The sequence below is a fragment of the Macrotis lagotis genome, chromosome 4 (genome assembly GCF_037893015.1).
Source record: "Macrotis lagotis isolate mMagLag1 chromosome 4, bilby.v1.9.chrom.fasta, whole genome shotgun sequence".
NCBI classification, from domain to species: Eukaryota; Metazoa; Chordata; class Mammalia; order Peramelemorphia; family Peramelidae; genus Macrotis; species Macrotis lagotis.
In genome coordinates this window covers 165,964,971-165,984,746 of record NC_133661.1, presented here as the reverse complement: position 1 = coordinate 165,984,746, position 19,776 = coordinate 165,964,971, and the positions used below count along the sequence as shown (strand labels likewise).

Genomic DNA, 19,776 nt, shown 5'->3' with positions numbered 1-19,776 from the left:
CTTGACAAAGCACAAGGTTCACAGATGTTTCATCTTAGAAGCTGATTAAACTATTCAAAGGCATACTGTTTCAATATGGAATTTAGTTTCTTAGATAATAGATTTTTGTTCAGTCAGTGTCTAACTCTTCATGATCCTGTTTTGGGATTTTCTTGGCAAAGATACTGAAATTTGCTATTTCCTTCTCCAACTCATTTTACAAATGAGGAAACTGAGGCAAATGGTATTAAGTGATTTGTCCAGGGTCACACAGAGGTCCGAGGGCATATTTGAACTTTGGAAGATGAATCTTCCAGACCCTGCATGCTGTACACAATGGAACCACCTACCTGCCCTGGATAATGAACCAGGTAAATGTAACCAAGGCTCTGATTTATCCATCTCCAGGTTAGTCCTACCCCAGCACATCATGTGCATACTCTTTCTTCTATGAGGCTTTTCCCAAGCTAGGGTTTTCCTATCATTCCCCAGCAAGACCCAGAAATTGCCTTCCCTTCCCTCCACAAACCCAGCAAATGAATCTAAATCCTTCCAGTATTATTTTATTTTAAAAATATCTTCATGTGCTTTCATTCTGGAGTCATCTACTGTAACTCCATCCCATGTTCCCTAATTCAATAGCATCCAATCATTGGCACCTACTTTTAAAGGTTTATTTGAGTTCTCCACCTCCCCTTGGATGAATTAATTAAGGGAAAGTGGAGAGACATAGGAATGATTAACAGAGAGAGAGAGAGTATTGAGAATAATCAGTGACAAAAATATTTAAAACTTGAACCTCAGATTTCAATCCAGCAAGTATTTATGTGCAAGGCACTGTGTTAAGCCATTAGGAATAGAAAGAGAAAGTGAAAAATCAGCCCTTACCCTCAAGGAGATTATTGCTTACTCAGAGGATACAACCTGTGTAAACAAGCAAGTATAGGCATGAAAGCGTAAGGATCGAAAGAATGATAACAACTTAAGGGATGGGGAAAGACTTTTTGCTCTGAAGGAAACTACAAGATTCTACAAGACAGAGGCAAGGAAGGACTGAACCCACTTCAGATGAGACAGTTCATTCCAGGTATGGGGCTGGGGAGGGTATGAAGAGAAAGGAAAGTCAAGTTTGTCATTAGGCAGCTTGGGGGAATGGTGTACAATAAACCTGAAAAGTTGTCTTTGCACTTAAAGGTTTTGAAGGGTTCTTAGTTGAATCAATTTAACAAGTATTTATTATGTATATGTGTATATATATACATATATATATACACATATATATATGTATGTGTGTGTATGTGTGTGTAGATATATGCCAGTGTTTACAAAGTTAATATGCCAACTACTAATCCACCCAATTCTAACCCCCCCCAAAAAAAAGTATCCTCTGCTCTCAAGGAGTTCATAGTATAATTTGGGCCACAGCATGCACATAGCTATATACAAACAAGATTTCATATGTAAAAATATAATATGTATGTGCACACATGTATTTATATATGTAGATGTACAACTTACATAAATCATAGAAACACACATACATAAGCACAAATTTTATATATATATATATATATATGTGTGTGTGTGTGTGTGTGTGTGTGTGTGTGTGTATGTTGAGTTTATATTTTATCTTGGGGGAATAGGAGCCACTATACTTTTTTAAAAACAGATTTAGACTTTAAGGAAAATGACTTTGGCAGCTCTAATGATTGTTGGTTAAAAAAGGAAAAAAGGATTTCCTCATCTATAAAAACAATTGTTTTATATCACTTGTACAAAAATATTAGTAGCAGCTCTGTTTGTGGTGGCAAAGAATTGGAAATCAAGTAAAAGTCCTTCATTGGGGAATGGCTTAACAAACTGTGGTATAATGTATGTCATGGAACACTATTGGATTCTATTAGAACCCAGGAGGAATGGGCATTCAGGGAAGCCTGGAGGGATTTGCATGAACTGATGCTGAGTGAGATGAGCAGAACCAGAAAAACATTGTACACCCTTCCAACAAGATAGGGGTGATGATCAACCCTGATGGACTTGATCACTTCATTAAAAATCAGGGACAATTTGGGGCTGTTTGTGATGGAGAATACCATCTGTATCCAGAGAAAGACCAAGGACTACTATTTTAATTTAGAAAAAAAAAATCTTGTTGTCTGATCTTGCTATCTCTTTTACTTTATGTTTCTTCCTTAAGGATATGATTTCTCTCTTATCACATTCAATTTGGATCAATGTGTATCATGCAAACAATGTAAAAATTGACAAATTGCCTTCTGTGGAGGGAGGGAAGTAAGATTAGGGGAAAAATTGTAAAACTCAAAATAAACAAAATCTTTAAAAAAAGAAAAAAAATCATTTTGGACCACATGATCACAAAGATTTCTTCCAGTTCTAAGATGCTTCTTTCTCCTACTACCAAATGACCCTTCCACCTTAGGACCTTACAGAGACTTCTATGCCCCTCTGGTATACTTATGCAGCATTGTGAATTATCATCAACTTTGTGTTTGTTTGGAGCAGCTAGGTGGCCCAGCAGAGAGAGTGTTGGACCTAGAGTTAGGAAAACTCATCTCTTGAGTTCAAATCTTGCCTCAGACGCTTACTGGCCGTGTTTGCCTCAGTTTCCTCATTTGTAAAATGAGCCGGAGAAGGAAATGGCAAACTGGTCTAGTATCTTTGCCAAGAAAACCTCAAATGGAATTATTATGAATTGGACAGTGACTAAACAACAAACATGCTTATTTCTTACCCTCTTATTCATTGAGACTGGGAGACCATTTTCTCTTGAAACTACTCTTCTCATCCCTAGTATCTAACCTAACATTGTACACAGTAAATCCTTAAGGTTGCTGTATGAATTGTGTCATTAACTAGGCAAGTCTCAAAGGACTTACATTTCTTTGTTTTAGAGAAAAGATGTAAAAGCATAACTACTAAGGATAACAAAGGTACCTATTCATAAATCTTTAATTGATTAATGCAGAGAGAATAGAAAAAGTTTTGCCCAAATTTGCAATTTGCAGATAATTCAAAGATGCTGGAAAAAACCTTCTTAGCCTAGACAGCTTCTAAGATAGGCTTTACAACTCAAAAGACAGCTGAAGTTCTTGAATATTCTTTTCCCAAAACCATCTTCTTTCTCACAAATTCTACCATTTTGCAAAAATCTTCAGTGACTCTTATTACTTCTAAGATAAAATACAAATTCTTCAGTCTGGCACTTAAGACCCTCCACAATCCAACCTACCTTTCCAAGCTTATTTCTTCTTCTCTTTGTTACTCAATTTTCCAGCTAGGTTCTGGACAACCAGCTGTTCTCCAAATTAGTTGGTTTACCCCCCCCCCCCCATATCTATGCTTTTGGACCCACTGACCTCTTAGAATCCTTACTTCCATTCAAGGCTTATCTCAGCTCATAGATTTAGATATCTTATCAGTCATTAGGTCTGACCTTTTATTTTATAGATAAGGAAACAGAGACCTAAGGTCCTAAAGCTAATGGGGTCTGTGGTAGAATCTAGGGACCAGTAATGAAAGAGAAGCAGGTGAGGCTGAGCTGAGCATCTCTGACTGCAATCCTTGTTAGAATCTCGGGCCAGGACTTGATGATTGCAAGTCCAATGCCCTCTGACTACATCACACTGCTCTTTAAAACTTTTATTAAATTCACTGTTAATAGTCTTCTCTCCCTTTTCAAATGGCTTAATTGCTGTTTTAAAAATTTTAACTCTTGAAAAGAAAGTAATCTCTCAGAAAGTAAGAGTTATTTTGATTTCTTCAGTCCTTAGTTTATTGAATTAAACAGAGTGGGGAATAGAATAGAAGGAAAAAAAGTAATCCACACTCCTGTCCAAAAAGTTCCTTCAAATCACAAGTTTTCCACATTTGTAAAAGAGTTGGTAAAGGAAGGAGATACAGGAATCCTTTCCATAATTAGAATTGTAAACAGCAAGAATTTTTCAAAGGGCTTACCTGGAGCAATCCAGGAAGACAACTCCAGAGTTTGAGAATGTTACCCTCAGGCCAGAGACTCTAATTACACTGATAAAAAGAAAGGGGGAGGGGGGTGAAGGGGAGGGAAACTCTTATCAGTGCAAAACTCCAACATCTGGTTTCACTGCTCATTTAGGAAAGAAACAGCTGAGGAGCCCCTTCCCTTACCCTGCTCCCATTAGCCACAGAAACTAGATAAAGTCCATTAGACTAAACTTTCCCTTAACTGACTCAGTTCTTTGATCAGAAAATAGATTATTTGGAGAAATATATGTATATTTATACCTATAAGTATAAGAGCAAACAAGCATTTATTAATTAAAATAGATATTGATACTGCTGTAAATTTATCTAATCTTTCTGAAAAACAATTTGGATTTATGTGAAGGAAGTGACTAAAATGTCCACACCCTATTATCTAGTGACCCCAAGAAAGTTAATGCTTAAAAAGGGGAGGGGGGAGAGGCAGCATATACATTAAAATATTCATAATAATTCTCTTTGTAATAGGAAGAACTAGAAACAATGGGGGCGCCTAACATTTGGGGCACAGACAAACAAGTGGTGGTACATGAATGGATTGATTACTGTGCTCCAAAAAACAACGAATATGACAAATTCATAAAAATATGGGGATGTTTATATGAATGCTTAGAGAGTAGAATTCTCAGAACTAAAGAAACCATACAAACAACAATTATAACTATGTAAATAGACAGTGCAACACACTCATTACAATGCTCAAGTTTGACTTGGGAAAAGTTATTGTTTCTATTAATATTGTTCTTTGGAGAAAGAGGGGACTGTGTCTAAGTTGTACTGCTTCATACACTACCAATTGGTTGTTGTTTTTCTTCTTTTAAAATCTTTGTTAGAAGGGATAGCTCATTAAGAAGGAGAGGTGACAAAGATACATTCAGAAATGAAGATGATATAAAAACAGAAAGATGTTAACATAAGAATTTTTAAAAGTAATCCCTTAAAAAAATTTATTTCCAATAGCTAGATCCTACAACTCCAGGAGAAATAAAGTTTAGCAAAATAAATGAAATTGGTCTCAACCATCTGCTTGGAAGAAATCATAAGTTTTCTTTAGCAAGTATAATTCCTTACATGTGTACAAAAAAGGCAAATATGCTGAGAGTTGTAGTGTGGTAAAATGGCTAGAAGGATGCACTTTGGATCATGAAGACCTAGGTTCAAATCCTGTCCCATATGCTTATTACCAATGTGATCCTACCTGAGACACAACTTCTCTATCAGATTATTCTCTGTTAAATTGGGGATAATAACTTCCATCCTCCCGTGATTGCTATGATGGTAAAAATGAGATCACTTTTGTGAAGTGCTTTGTAAACCTCATAATACTTTATATATGCCAGCTATTATTATTGATTTGATGTGGTTCAGAAAAGTTAAATGATCTCTTTTAGGATAACAGAGGAAAGAAGAAAGTGCAAAATAGTTTGGTCCCCAGTGCTTCCATGTCAGAAATTCAGACTTTATAATAGGTGAACAAGCACCCCATTATAAAAAAAAATGCACTTCACTAAAGAAACAGGGACCAAAACTCTCAGAAGCAGTCTTGCACTATAGTAAAAGACCTGATTATCTGGGTGCTTTCTTAACATGTAATTGTCAATATGTGTGCATTTGTGATGGTTATTTTGTGTGTGTGTGTGTGTGTGTGTGTGTGTGTGTGAGAGAGAGAGAGAGAGAGAGAGAGAGAGAGAGACGGAGAGAGACAGACAGAGACAGAGACAGAGACAGAGACAGAGACAGAGAAAGACAGAGAGAGACAGACAGAGAAAATAGAGACTGGGAAAGTCAGAGAGACAGGGAGAGAGAGAAATCAAGGCACGTTTTTCTCACTTATCTCCAAGATAGATTTTCTAATTTAGAAATTTCCACAGAAGCTCAAAGAACCTTGCAGAACCTAAGTTTTCTCACTTCTATTTTTAAATACCTTCGAAACAAATACATGAGAGGAATCAGAGCTGGGAGTGAAAGAAAGACTTCCAAAGGTTTCAGTCAGACCGAGGTATCTCCTGGCAGGAATTCCAAGGCAACTGAGAAACTAGGTTGCCAAAAACTGCCACCTCCCCCCAAACTTACTCCTCAGCTAAAACAAACAAATGGTCAAGAAACTCTAATGTTCTTGAAATCAGCCCCACACAATCTGTAAACCTGTGATATGAAGAGCAACTAGCAAAATTTGATGGAAGCTTCTGATTTGGAAAGCCAATTGTTCAATTGGGTTCGGGGACCATGAAAAAGCATTTGCAAAGTCCAGTGTCTTAGTGAATGACATAATGTATTTATATATCCTAGGAAATGACTGTGTTTTACCAGGGTGTGCCAGCCAAATAGTACTTTCAGAGGTTAGCCCCCAAACACCAGGCAACACTCAGCTTTAATGGAGTGTGAGGGAATTCTGTGGTTTAGACTTTAAAAATAATTGGGGTAAATCAGGAAGGCATAGTATAGTGGCTAGTGTAGAGTCAGCCAAGAAGACCTGGGTTCCAGTTCTACCTCAGATATATACTAGCCGTATGACACAATATCTCTATGCTTCTGGACAGCTCTATAAATTGCAGAACAGCTGCCCATTTGTAATGGCAGAGGGGAGTTCCCACACCAATGAAATCATAGGTCTGGACCAAAAAGGAAAAAAAAATCAAGAAAACAGTATTAAATTACGCAACTAGCTTGGCCCAGGCTTAAGGCATCACTTTTAGGTCCTCAGGGTTCTAATTGCCCTTTTTAGACAGAAGACTCCTTTGTCTTCAGGCCCCCAGCTCAAGATTACTCTTCTTGCTAATTCATTTCTTTCCTACCTCCAGACTCCACATTCATTCTCTCAGATACCTAAATCTATGGAGAAGTGAAGTCCCTAGCAATTTAAACCTGATGTACACACCATTTTGACTAACAGCAGATAGAAATGGGGGAAAAAGGAGAGTTGGTGGCTTCTAGATTCTACCCTTCAAGAAGAAATTCCTTCCCCCCTCCCTTGCCTTTCCTCCCACCTTTCCCCTTCTCCTATTTTCGCCTCTCCCTCAGTAGGGTTAATAGTAGACCCCAGGCACTTGTGTTTAGTTCCTTTTCCAATTGCCATTTTCTAAGGGTAGTTGAACCTTCCAACCAGGGACTTCCAGAATGTCAGGAATGTTCTCTTGGCACAATTCTCTGGAAAAAAAAAAGGATCAAAGGGTCCTACGTGAATAAAAAGAGACCTCAAAGATCATGTGACTCAACCCTTTCCTTTTACATATGAGGAAACTAAGGCTCACAGAGGTTAAATGACTTCTCTTGAAAAGTCAAACAGGTCACCATTGAAAGCATGAATCCAGTGCCTCTGGTTTAGTGGAGAGAAAGCTAAGGCTGGATGACCTGGGTTTGAGTCTCATTTCTGAATTATAGTAGCTGTGTGACTATGGGCAAGTCACTTAAACCTCTAAGGGCTCTAGGTAGCTCTCCAAGATGTAGAGAAGGTCCTGGCTTGCATTAATATTCTCCTCGAGGACCCTCTGGTAACAGTGAAATTCAGTCACTGTCTCTATTCTCTCATTCTAAAGTCAGCCAGTGTTCTTTCTACCATAACCTATGAATGGAGAGTTAGCCAGGGGAGGCCAATTCTCCAACTTCCAATGGAGGTTAGCATGAAAGGTGACACCACCATCTAATAAAATGAACCCTAACAAATGGGTATCCCTAAGGAATTTTAATACCTTTGAGGTATTAGAAAGGACAGCTGGAGGTTCAATGTGGTTCTTGGAATGGCTTCATTTCCAGTAAAAAATAAAAGTACTTGTAAGGGAATTGTAGTTTTACTGGAAAGGAGGTGGTGAATCTAATTTTGGAACACAGAATAGTAAATGAGAAATGTAGACTGGTCCATGTGTTCCAAAAGCAGGAAATTGGGAAGGGAGTACTGATTCACATTGGAGCTTCAAGAAGGAAGTAAAGGGAGAATTAGTGAAAGGAAGGAGCTAGGGGGTCAGAGAACAAAAGATGCCAAAAATGAAAACTTGGCCTATATTTGGCAGGTCTACACTCTTAGAGTACCAAGGCAACTGACTCTTTTCTCTTACCAGATTCCACAGAATCCTGCGCCTGTGGTCAATGGATAGATCTAAAGGCTGGGGTCAGAAAGACCCTCACGGTGTAACCCTGACCAACTCACTTAAGCCAACTACCTCAGTTTTCTCAACTACAAAAAGGGAATAATCATTATGGCAGCATCTACCTCACAGATTTGCTGAGAGGATCTAATGAGATAATGCAGTCTTATGACTGTTAGTTACAAATAAACATCATTGTCCACTTCATGGTCTCACAAGGCCATAGAGGGGGAAATAATGAATTGAGTCTGGAGGCCTGGCCAAAGAAGGAGGGAAAAAGGTAGAAGATCCAGCTTCATCATTTTGTCTAAAATACATTCTGTAGAGAGGGCTCTGCATCTATAAATAGTCATTCTGCAAGAAACATTGCCAAGTGAATTACAAAACTATCACAGAGGATGAGGAGGGAGAATATCCCAGCAAGGCCTTAAGGTAAACAGTTCATGGTCAGTCTTGGGTGGATAAGGTCCAGAAATTTCTCTATCTTGCTCTGATGTTTTCATTTACTTCTAAAGGGAGTGTGAGAATTAGCCAAACAGAAACCTCTGGTCTGGTGCATCTCTTGTTGAATGTCTCTACCCCTCCTTCTCCTCCTCCTCCTCCTCTCTTTCCCTTTATCCTCCTCCTCCCCCTTCTCTTCCCTACCCACCCTACATCTGCTGGGATGTTATCCTGCTCTTTCTAAAGATCACCGATGAATGAACTCTATAGAGAATAGGGGGATGCCTCATTCAGGGTTGACCTTTCCCTTTTCTGACTTCAACTTCAGGTAAAGTAAAAATAAAGAAATCAGGCAGACTAAATCCAAGCAGAAAAGGAGAAGGGCTTGTAGTATTCCTTTGTAATCTTCAACTGAAGCCAACATGCAGTGGTTGCTATAGGGATTCTCTTATTTATGTTTCAACATTAGTTTGAGGAGAAAATAATGATTCACTCTTTCTTTTTTGGAGGAACAAGGTCAGCATTTCATGATTGGAGACTAATCCAGCATTTCCTGTGCCATCTGACCTAATTAATTGAGTTCATCGTTTTAAAAAAGGGAAAAGAAAAAATGAATCATAGATTTGGAATCAGAAGAGACTTCAGAGGCCAGTCAATAGAACCTAATATTTGACAGGAAAACTGAGACCCAGAATGATTTAAATGTACAGCCAAAGGTCATACAGCTAATAAGTGATAAAAGCCAGATTCAAATTTAGATCATGGGACTTCAAATTCCACACTCTTTCCAGGGTACCTTCCACCTGTTTCCTAAATGAGGGACAAATATTGACTGGTTCTGTGATTTCATTGATATAAGGAGCTCTCACTACCCATGCTGGCTGACATCTTCACTGCAATGTTAAATGAGGATGTTGCCTAGACTCAGAGACCCAAGAGCACTAAGTTCTTAAATGACTTGCCCAGGGTCATACATCTAGGAAGTGACAAGTCATGTCAGCAAGCATTTATTATGTGCTTACAATGTACCAGGTAGGCTGAACGTTATAGATAGAAATAAGCCACTAAAAAGAACATTAAGTCTTGTCTTCAAAGTGCTTTTATCTTAATTGGTGAGAGTATGGAGAGGAGAGATAACATTAAATTTAAAGGAAGCTAAAAAAGTCAAAAGGAGGGGACCCTGCTGAGATTGATGGTTAAATTCCCAAGAATGAACCTGGTCTGGATCTTTCTTCAAAAGGCAGGTTCTGAGAAGAACCTCCCTAATGGGAGAAGGGGGGGGTTCAGGGATCAAAGGAAAAGATAGCTGAAGCATGGTGATAAAGTCCAGAGAATGAATTATATTGGCCTGGAACTTCCCTGGAAAAAAATAACCAAAGTAGGATTTGAACCCAGGTCTTTCTTATTAGCTTCAAGGGCAGCTCTCTCTCTCTCTCTTTCTCTCTGTTATGCATGTCTGTCTCTTATAAAATAACCAACCAGAAATACTACTTGAAATGTTTTTATATTTGGTGACAAGTAAGAATCAATTCGGTTTCATTTCCCCAAATATTTGTTAAAGACCTACTATGCACAGGAGCTGAAGGAGATGCAAAGATTTTTTGACTCAGTCACTGCCTTCATGGAGCTTAAAGTCTAACAGGAAAATATGAGACATCTGTTTCTCTTCTAATCTTTAACTAGTAAGATGGGCTCATTCTTGAGTCCATCCCTCATTTTGTGATGAGTATGACTGGAAGCATTTGGGAGGCTAATATTAGAAATATACATCTGAGACCAACTATCTGAAGAGGAGGACTCAGGAGGGAGGGGGTCTGAAAAGAATCAAACCACCTTACATTTTTATATCACTTGATACTTTTTTCATCTCATTTCAAATATACAGCATGGACTTGTCTGCTAAACTCTTCTGAAACCCTATCATTCTCATCTGCATTGCACACTCATAGTTTGCTCCTTAATCATCACACCAAACCACAAATGTTTATAGGGGATTACAGATGGAAAACTGGAAGAAACTGCAGGGGCGTCTAGTCTAATCCTCTAATTTTACATTTAAGTATAGGGCAATTTAGTTCCACTTTCACAGGAAATGTAAACAGAGAAAGCAAGGAGAGATAACAGAGATTATGAGGCCTTAATATTTGTTAACAAAGTGCAAAGGTCTGTTTAAACCCTATTACCTAAGGACTCATTTCTAAAATATTTAGAGAACTAAGTCAAGTTTATAAGATTACAAGTCATTCCCCAATTGATAAATAGTCAATGGATATGAATGGAATTTTCAGATGAAGAAATTAATGCAATCTAGTCATATGAAAAAATGCTCTAAATCATTATTGATTAGAAAAACACAAATTAAACCAACTGGATGCTAAACCTCACAGCTATCAGATTGGCTAAAATGGCAAAAAGGGAAAATGATCAATGTTGGAGATGTGGGAAAACTGGGACACTAATTCACTATTTGTGGAGTTGTGAACTGATCCAACCACTCTGGAGAGCAATTTGGTATTATACCCAAAGGGCAATAAAACTGTGTATATCCTTTGATTGAGCAATACCATTACTGGATCTATATCCCAAAGAGATTATAAAAAAGGGGGAAAGACCCACATGCACAAAAATCTTTATAGCAGCTATTTTTTTTGTAGTGGCAAAGAACTGGAAAATGAGAGAATGTCCATAAAATGGAAAATTACGGTATATAAATATGATAGAGTACTATTGCTCTGTAAGAAACCATGAAGAAGTGGGCTTCAAAAAACCTAGAAAGGTTTTAATTAAACTAATTCTGAATGAAATAAGCAGAATCTGGAGAACATTGTACACATTAACAGTAAGAGTGTGTGATGATCAGCTCTGATTGACTTAGCTCCTCTCAGCACTTCAGTGAACAAAGACAAGTCTAAAAGACTATTGATAAAAAAAAATTATCATCTATATCCGGAGGAAAAAACAATGGAATCTGAATGTAGATCAAAGCCTACTATTTTTACTTTTTTAAAGCTTGTTTTATGTTTTTTTCCCCTGCATGGTTATTTTTCCTTTTAGTTTTGGTTCTTTTTTCACAACATGGCTAATAGAAATATGTTAAACATGATTGTACATATTTGACTCATTGTCATGAGGATGAGGGAGAGAGGGAGGGAGAAAAATATAGAACTCAAAACTTTGAAAGTTATCTTTGCGTGTAATTGAAAAAATAAAATAATATAATATTAAAAAAACTCTATTTTCATCTTCTTGAGGGTCCCCCCCTCCAATTAAATTCCTCTCTTCTCACATCCACAGAAAATTGAGACCCAGACACCAAAGAACTGAAACAATTTCTTCCTGGCCACATAGCCTGTGTCAGAGGAGGTATCTTAACCCAAAAAGCCAGCAGTTTATCTTCTATGTCATATGACTGCATTACAGTTAGAGGCAATAGCTATGCTGGTAAGATTATATTGTTCAATGGAAATGGAAACAAAGTAAAGACTGACAGATTGCTTCCTGTGGGGGGGTGGGGGGAGGAAAGTAAGATGGGGGGGGAATTGTAAAACTCAAATAATAACATCTTTAATAAAAAAACAATTAAAAAAGATTATATTGTTAAATTACTTATGACTTTCCCATATGCCTTCAACATTTATTGGTCCTCTTAAAATATCTGTCTGAATGTTTCTCTCTCTCTCTCTCTCTCTCTCTCTCTCCCTCCCTCCCTCCCTCTCCCTCTCCCTCCCTTTTTTCTTTCATTGATAAACCTTTAGAAAGATTAGACTGGGACAGCTAGGTGGCACAGTGGCAAGTCATGTAACCCCATTGCCTTGCAAATTAAATCCCTTTCTAAAAAAAGAAATATTATACTTCTTAGATTTCTCAAAGGATTTTTATCTTGACCTTTTCTGGGTCCTTATTATATATGAGCTTGTATTACTCTTATTTATATACTTGTGTCATTTGTCTTTGCCTTTAGACTGTAAACTTTTTGAGAGGAAGGACTATAATGCTTTCCATCTTTATAATTTAATGATCTGGTCTAACATACATAACTTGCACTTCTTCTGACTGATACTTTCCCTGCTGTTCAGTGATTTCAGTCTTGTCCAATTCATTGTGACCTCATTTAGAGTTTTCTTAGAAATACTGGAGTGTGGGCGGCTAGGGGGCACAGTGGATAGAGCACCAGCCCTGGAGTCAGGAGTATCTGAGTTCAAATCTGGCCTCAGACACTTAATAATTACCTAGCTGTGTGGCCTTGGGCAAGCCACTTAACCCCGTTTGCCTTGCAAAAACTTAAAAAAAAAAAGAAAAGAAAAGAAATACTGGAGTGGTTTGTCATTTCCTCCTCCAGCTCACTTTACAAATGAGGAAACTTTAGGCAAACAGGATTAAGTGACTTGTCCAGGGTTGTACAACTAATAAACACCTGAAGTCAAATTTAAATTCAGTAAGATGAGTCTTCCTGACTCCAGGACCAGCAGGATCCACTATACCAACTAAGTACTTGTACTTCCACCTCCCCATTATAAAATTTTAGATCAGGCCATGGTGATGATCTTAAATTTCCACCCACCCCACTCCTTTCTCAAGGACTACTATTCTTATCTTAAAAGAATTTTGAAGCATGCTGCTCATTTAAGAGTTTGGATTCATGTTTCCCATATTCTTTTTGAGAATTCTCTAGAATTGTTTTCCATTCAGGGGCATGTTGAATGTTTCTTTGAAAGTTTCAAAGTTTCCAGGAACAAGCCTGTAACTTGCTGTAAGTTTTCTGCATAGTTATTATCTAAGTCAATAATGTACCTTCTGGTGCAGTGGATAAAGCACCAGCCCTGGAGTCAGGAGTACCTGGGTTCAAATTCGGTCTCAGACACTTAATAATTACCTAGCTGTGTGGCCTTAGGCAAGCCACTTAACCCCATTGCCTTGTAAAAAAACAAAAACAAAAACAAAAAAACCCCAACAGCAACAAAAAAAAAATAATGTACCTTCACAGAAAGAGTACTAGGTTTCAAAGTCAAAGACAGAGGTTCAAACCCCACCTGTGCTACTTATTACTTCTGTCACTTCAAAGTAGTAGTTAGCAATGGAATAAATAGGTTCATCTTCTTTATTCATCTGTAGAGGGAACCAGCACATTTTCTCATGTAAATAAACTCACAAACAACAAATATCCTTAGAGGAAGCCCCAAAAGTAGGACTGCCATTAGAACTTGGATGACAAACTACCTTTATCTATCTTGGCCTTAGTCTGATATGCCTCATACATCTGCACAGCATAGCCAAATAGTCATAACCACTTTTTTAGTGTTATTTCCTATTATTTCTCGATGTTATGACTCTAATTAAACTATTCCATTCCTATACCAGTTTGTTTTTTTTCTCATTTCTAGGATTTTGCTCAGAGGATCATTGATGGAGAGTTAGAAGAGACCTCAATTGATCTCTATCACAAAGGTCCCTGAAGTAAGGATATGGCCAGATCCCAAGGGAACTGTAGCCTGATCCCAATGGTTATGCATCAGAAGTTTGAGAGTGGGAAGATAAATCATATCCATCTATCCAATATAATCACTCTACCTTTTTCATCCACTACAGTTTAGCATTTTCCTGCTCTGCTCTTTTTCACCATTGACCTCCTATTAAGATATGGAACTGAAATATGGTCAATGACTAAGATACCTCTACTTTTCATTTTTTATGGGAAGAAATGAATAGTAGAATAATTGATTAGACAAGGATTAGACATCAGAGATCTCATTACATTATCCTTCCCTCCAAGTCCATCCTTTCCCCAAACTTCCACATTTCTATTAATCATGTTATCAGCTCCTCTCTATCTTTGATTCTTCCCTTATTTTTAACTAGTTCTCCTCAAAGTTAACAATTCTATTTGACTTCTCAGCTACATTTAAAACTGTTTACTACTCTTCAAGATACTTAGTCTCTTTTAACTGTGTTGCTTAAAAAAATGTAAATGTATTGGGGCGGCTAGGTGGCACAGTGGATAGAGCACTGGCCCTGGAGTCAGGAGTACCTGAGTTCAAATCCAGCCTCAGATATAATTACCAGCTGTGTGGCCTTGGGCAAGCCACTTAACCCCATTGCCTTGCAAAAACCTAAAAAAAAAAATGTAAATGTGTTAACTATAAAGACTCTCACATCTGTATACTTTTAAAACTTAAAAGTGGAATTTTCTAACTGTAATTCTTTTTTTTAAAAAAATACTTTATTATTTTTCCATCTACATACAAATATAATGTTTAGCAAAAATTTCTTTGCAAGTTTTTGAGTTTCACATTTTTCTCCCTTCCTCCATTCCCTCCCCATACTCCTGACAGGAGGCAATCCAATATAGATTATACATACATATGTTAAACAGAAATCCATACCAATCATGTTGTGAAAGAAGAAGAATCAAATTGAAACAAAAAAAATTAGGAAAAAAATAACACATAAGACAACTTTTAAAAACTGAAGATAGAAAACTTTGATCTGCATTTAAATTCCATAGTTCCTTCTCTGGATATGGATGGTATTTTCCATCACTAGTCTTTTAGAATTGTCTTTGAAAGTTGTACTGTTGAAATGAACAAGTGCATCATAGTTGATCATCACACAATATTGCTGTTAGACCAGTGTTCTTCTGGTTCTGCTTACTTCACTCAGCACCAATTCATACAACTCTTTCCAGGCTATTCTGAAGTCCTGTCCTTCATGATTTCTTATAGAACAATAGTGTTCCATCACATTCATATACCATAATTTGTTTAGTCATTCCCCAATTGATGGACATTCCCTAAGTTTTCAATTCTTTGCCAATATGAAAAGAGCTGTTATAAATATTTTTATTCATGTGGATTTTTACCCTTTTTTGTGATCTCTGGAATATATACCTAGTAGTAGTAGTATTGCTGGTTGAAAGGGTAATGGACAGTTTTCTTGCCCTTTTGGCATAGTTCCAAATGATTCTCCAGAATAGTTGGATCACAGCTTCATCAATAATAAAGTTTCCCCACACTCCCTCCAACATTGATCATTTTCCTTTTCAATCATATTGACCAATCTAATAAGTGTGAGGTGATAACTCAGAGTTGTTTTAATTTGCATTTCTCTAAGCAATATTGATTTAGAGCAATAATAATTCTTTCATATGACTATAAATAGTTTTAATTTCTTCATCTGAGGATTGCCTTTTCATATCCTTTGACATTTATCAATTGGGGAATGATCTGTATTTTTATAATACTCAGTTCTCTATATATTTTAGAAATTAATCATTTATCTGAAACTTCTAACTGTAAAAATTTTTTTCCCAACTTACTGCTTTCCTTTTAATCTTGATTGCATTGGTTTTATTTGGGTACAAACTTTTCAACTTAACATAATCAAAATTATCCATTTTGCATCTTACAGTGTTCTCTATCCTTTGGTCATAAACTGCTCCCCTTTCCATAGATCTTACAGATAAACTCTTCCTTGTTCTCATAATTGTTGTGTCTTTTATGTCTAAATCCTGTACCCATTTTTGACCTTATCTGGATATAGGGTATGAGATATTGGTGACTATTTCTGCCATATTATCTTCCAGTTTTTATCAAAGATTGAATTCTTATTCTAGTAGCTGGAGTCTTTGGGTTTATTAAACAGCAGATTACTTTATCATTTACTATTGTTTCTTTTGTACTTAATCTATTCCACTGACCCACCACTCTATTTCTTAGCCAGTACCAAACAATTTCGATGACTGATGCTTTATAATATAATTTTAGATCTGGTATGGTTAGGCCACCTTCCTTTGCATTTTTTTCATTTATTCCCTTGATATTCTTGAACTTTTGTTCCTCCATATGAATTGTTACTATTTTTCTAGTTCAATAAAATAATGGATTTTTTTTTTGTTTTTGCAAGGCAATGGGGTTAAGTGACTTGCTCAAAATCATACAGCTAGGTGAATATAAAGTGTCTGAGGTCATATTTGAACTCAGGTTCTCCTGACTCTAGGACTGGTGCTCTATCCATGCACCACCTATCTGCCCCAATAAAGGAATTTTTTGATAGTTTGGTATGACACTGAACAAGTAACTTAATTTAGGTAGAATTAAAACTCAAAGTTTAATGGAGTAGATAATTTGCAAACAAATGTATACAAAATAAACAGGGAAGTCACTAGAATCAAAAGGAGTTAGGGAAGGCTTACAGAAGAAGGTGGGATTTTAGCTAGTACTTAAAAGAAAGCAAGGTCATAAACAGAAGGGAGGAGGGAGAGTGTTCCAGCCAGAGAAAATGCCCAGAGCCTGGCGATGTAAAGTCTTGTTCATTAAACAATTGGAAGACCAGAGCTACCATATAGGAAATGAATATATTAAATGGATGTAAGAAGATGGGAAAAGTAGGAATGAGGTTCATTAAGAAGGACTTCAAATGCCAGAGCATTTTGTATTTGCCCCTGGTGATAATAGGAAAACTGGAATTTTTTGAGTAGGGAAGGTGACATGACACGACTTGTGTTTTTAGGAAAATCACATTAGTGGCTGAATGGAGGATCTACTCCAATGGGGAGGAATTTAAAACAGGCAAACCCTCACTGGACTATTAGGACGTGATAAGGTTCTGCACCAGAGTGGTAGCAGTGTCAGAGGAGAGAAGGGAGACTTCAAGGAACTTCCCCTTGAATAATATCCCCTTGGTGTATACTCTCCTATTTATACCTTCTTTGATATATTTTTTTGCCACCATAAAAAAACTCATTGAATCACTATGGAACTAGTACTTATTTATTATCTTAATAGTATTTTTTCAATTAATGTAAATATAGTTTCCAATATTCATTTATCCCTCCTTTTCTTCCTTTCCCCTTCCCAAGACAATAAGCAATCTGATATAGGTGATACATATAGAAACATGGGAAACATTTCCATATTAGTCATGTTGTGAAAGAAGAATCAGAACAAAAGGGGGAAACCACAAGAAAAAAAATTGAAAAAGTGAAAATAGAATCCTTTGATCTACATTCAAATTCCATAGTTCTTTCTCAAGATGTAGATGGAATTTTCCATTACAATTCTTTCAGAATTGCCTTTAATCACTGTATTGTTGAGAAGAGCTAAGTTTAACATAGTTGATCATCCCACAAGGTTGCTGTTACTGTGTATAAAATATTGTTCTTGTTCTGCATCAATTCATAAAAGTCTTTCCAGGTTTTTCTGAATTTCACCTGCTTATCACTTCTTATAGAATAATAATATTCCATTATATTCATATTCCACAACTTGTTCAGCAATTACTCAACTGATGAAACTAGAACTAGTGTTTAGAAGGAAAGGAGTCTTGTATCTAAAGCTTAGGGCTCCTCCCAATGTTGAAATAATGATCAGAAGTTAGTTTGAACCTAAAAACTTTATCCCCCTCAATGAACAATATTTAAGGGAGCAGATAGATATCTAACCTGGTGAAGTAGAGTGGCCTATTCCAATTTCCTGCTTATGCTCAGGAAAGAATTGAAGTGTCCCTTGAAGAAGGGTAGGGGGTAAGGAAGCTACAGATGTTTATTCTACTTTCGTTCAAGTCATTCAGCAACACCCCTATACTACCTGAGGGGAACAGTTCTTGTCATTCTTCCTTTGTGTGTGTGTGTGTGTGTGTGTGTGTCTGTCTGTCTGTCTGTCTCTTACATATATATATACACATATGTGTGTGAATATAATATAATAATAATATATAATATATATATATATATATATATATATATATAATATGAACTCTATCAAGAAATTCATGCTAGCCTTAGCCTTCTCAGTAACAGAGCTTTCATATATACTCATACTATACTACACTATACTACATGCTAAATGTCCTCATTTTACCCAGGTTGAAAATGTATAGGGTATAAGGGCTATTAACAGGGCCAATTCCACCACTTACAAGCATGGGAGCTTTAACCTATTCTATTTACAACCTGGAAAATTTTCTTCTCTTCCTTGACAACCATGGGGCCTCCTTCTTCTTGGGGATTTACTGCACTTCTGTCTTATTTAGTATGAATGCCCAATCAATAGAGAACTCCCAAGTTTAAGAAATCCATGCTAGCCTCAGCCTTCACTGCAGCAAGGATTTATAGGTGTGTGCCACCACATCTTGCTAAATGTAGTTTATTTTGTTTATTTTTTTTTAGGTTTTTTTTCTTTTTCGTAAGGCAAATGGGGTTAAGTGGCTTGCCCAAGGCCACACAGCTAGGTAATTATTAAGTGTTTGAGACTAGATTTGAACCCAGGTACTCCTGACTCCAGGGCCAGTGCTTTATCCACTACGCCACCTAGCCGCCCCTAAATGTAGTTTAAAAATAAAAATAATGAAGTATGTTTAATCACAACGCACTTTTGTCTTATCTTTTAAATGTCTTTTTTATATATTTTGTATAAGACAATACAGAGGTATTTATAACAGCACAGTAATACATACAAATACTTTATAAATATGCCTATATTGTAGTCCATGATTAATTTTTTTGACTGAAACAAGTATCTGAGAAAAATTTTGGAAACCACTGATATAAACAAAGTCTCTCATTTTACACATGAAGAAATTGAGACTCCAAAATCATAAGTGATTTGTCCAAGTTCATACAGGTATAACTAGAACAGTCAGAATTTGAATTCAGGTCCTACAGCTCCAAATCTATTACCATCATACCTCACATGGTCTCCCTTTTCTTCTTTGCTTATTTAAATCTTACCTGTTCCTCTAGGCCCAGATCAAATGATGATGATGATGATGATGATGATGATGATTTATGTTGTTTTAAAATTTCCAAAGTACCCTTTATTCATTATTTCATTTGAGACTCAAAATAAACTGTTCAAATAAGTATTAATTACCATTTTACAATAATAAAAATGAGGCTCAGAGAGATGAAGTCACTTCCCCATGGTCACATAAATGTTACAATCTATATTTTCCATGAAATTTTCCCTAACCAACCTAAGCAGAAGAGATTCTTCCTCCTCTGACTTCTACAGCACTAATTGCCTACACCCTTCCCTTGCACTTAGTATATGCCATATTAACCTGGATTTGTAATTATTGTTTGTTTGTTTTCATAAGTTATAATTCTGTAACTCAAAGACAGGAATAAATTTTACCCTAGTTTCTCAAAGAGCATCTAATACAGTCTTGAACAATGAAAGGCACTCAATAAATAGTTTTGATTGGATTGATTGGTTAATTGAATTGCTCCAGGTACTCTTAT

The 19,776-nt window shown here is 36.7% G+C and overlaps 1 long non-coding RNA gene across 1 annotated transcript; it reads left to right on the top strand.

The window, feature by feature from the left end:
• The first annotated feature begins 888 nt into the window (after positions 1-888).
• LOC141520075 (uncharacterized) lies at positions 889-14,877 on the top strand. Its single transcript, XR_012477534.1, has 3 exons — positions 889-1,066; positions 11,835-11,981; positions 13,922-14,877. It is a non-coding gene; the product is annotated as an uncharacterized LOC141520075 (long non-coding RNA).
• The last annotated feature ends 4,899 nt before the right edge of the window (positions 14,878-19,776 follow it).